Below are 2,160 nucleotides of genomic sequence, written 5' to 3'. Positions count from 1 at the left end.
GAGAAGGAAGGCCCTCGAAATGGCAACAGGGTCACCTTAGAGCGAAGCGAAGCCAACATTAAGCACGAGTGATGATGGCACCAGATCTCTTCTCCGCCTCTGAGCCCGGAGCCGGGAGCTCCCCCTTCTAGAACATGCAGGCGGCCCAGCTGCGGTTTGGCCTTTAGCATGACAGCACTAGCACCTGGGCTTCCACCTGCCTGACGCCTTTGTTTGTGGACGTTTTGGGACCTCTGGAGGGGGAGGGAGGTGCCAGATGGGCAAATGGCAAGCCCGGTGGGGGCTGAGCTGTCCTTGTCCTCTGTGAGTGCCCTTGGATGGCGAGTGCAGAAGACTGAGCTGGGGCTCCCGGGGCGGGAGCGGCCATCCCAGGCCCCAGACCCTGTCCGGGCCACACCGGAAGCTCCCGTTGGTGACCACCAGTCCTCGATGCTCTGGCTACAAATTACATAAAGCTTTTCACTGTGATGGAGCTGAGCACTCTTCTCAAACATTTTGAGTGGTGATTTTTAGTTTTGTTTTCAAAACAATAAACAGAGATGAACATGAAAAAAAACCCTAACCCTAACCCTAACCCTAAACCAAACCAGTAGCCTAACCCTAACCCTAAACCTAACCTTAAACCGTACTGTAACCCTAACCCGAATCCTAAAACTTAACCTAACCCAAACCCTAACACGTACCCTAACCCTAAACCTAACCCTAACCCTAAACCTAACCCGTACCCTAACCCTAAACCTAACCCTAACCCTAAGCAGTACCCTAACCCATACCCTAACCGTAACCCTAACCAGTACCCTAACACTAACCCTAACCTTAACCCTAACCCGTAACCTAAACCTAACCCTAACACTAAACCTAACCCCTAAACTAACCCTAAACCTAACCCTAACCAGTACCCTAACCCTAACCCGTATCCTATCCCTAAACCTAACACTAAACCTAACTCTAAACTGTACCCTAACCCTAACCCTAACCACTACCCTAACCCTAACCTAACCCGATCCCGTACCCTAAACCTAACCAGTACCCAGCCCTAACCCTAACCCTAACCCATAGCCTAACCCGTACCCTAACACTAACCCTAGCCGGTACCATAACCCTAACCCTAACCCGTACCCTAACACGTACCCTAACCCTAACCCTAACCCGTAACCTAACCCTAACCCTAACACTAACCGGTATCCTAACCCTAACACTAAGAATAATGCTAACCCTAACCTGTACCCTAACCCTAACCCTAACTCTAGCCATTACCCTAACTTACCCCTAACCCTAATCCGTACCCTAACCCTCACCATAACCCTAACCAGTACCCTAAACCGAACCCTAACCCTAACACTTTAACCTAACCCGAAACCTAACCCTAACCCCAACTGGTACCCAAACCCTAACCCTAACCCTAAACCTGACCCTAACACGTACCCTAAACCTAACCCTAACCAGTACCCTAACCCTAACACTAACCCTAACCCATACCCTTACCAGTACCCTAACCGTAACCCTAACCCATACCCTAACGCTAATCCTAACCCTAACCCTAACCTTAACCCTAACCCGTACCCTAAACCTACCCCTGACCTAACTCTACCCCCTACCCTAACCATAAACTAACCTAACGTGTACCCTAACCCTAATACTATCTAACCCTAACCCATACCCTAACCCTAACCCCGTAACCCTAACACTAACTAAACCGTACCCTTACCCTAACCCTAAACTAAATCAGTACCCTAACCCTAACCCTAACCTTTTTTTCCCTAACCCTAAACTTAATCCTATACCGTGCCCTAAACCTAACCCTAACCCTAATCTGTAACCTAACCCTAACCCGTACCCTAACCCGTATCCTAACCCTAACCCTAACCCTAAACCTAACCCTAACCTGTACTCTAACCCTACCCTAACCGTAAACCTAACCAGTACCCTAATCCTAAGCCTAACCCTAATCGTAAACCAAACCCTAACCCTAACCCTAACCCTAATCCGTACCCTAAACCTAAACCTATTCTTAACCAGTACCCTAAAACTAACCCTAACCTTACTATCCCGTAGCAATACCCTAACCCTAACCCTAAACCGTAACCTAACCTACCCTAACCCATACCCTACCCTAACACTAACCCTAACCCTCACCCGAAACCCTAACCCTAACCCTAA

This window comes from Vulpes lagopus, unplaced genomic scaffold, assembly GCF_018345385.1.
Source record: "Vulpes lagopus strain Blue_001 unplaced genomic scaffold, ASM1834538v1 ctg145, whole genome shotgun sequence".
NCBI classification, from domain to species: domain Eukaryota; kingdom Metazoa; phylum Chordata; class Mammalia; order Carnivora; family Canidae; genus Vulpes; species Vulpes lagopus.
The sequence above is the reverse complement of the archived record's forward strand: the minus strand, read 5'-3'. Positions refer to the sequence as shown.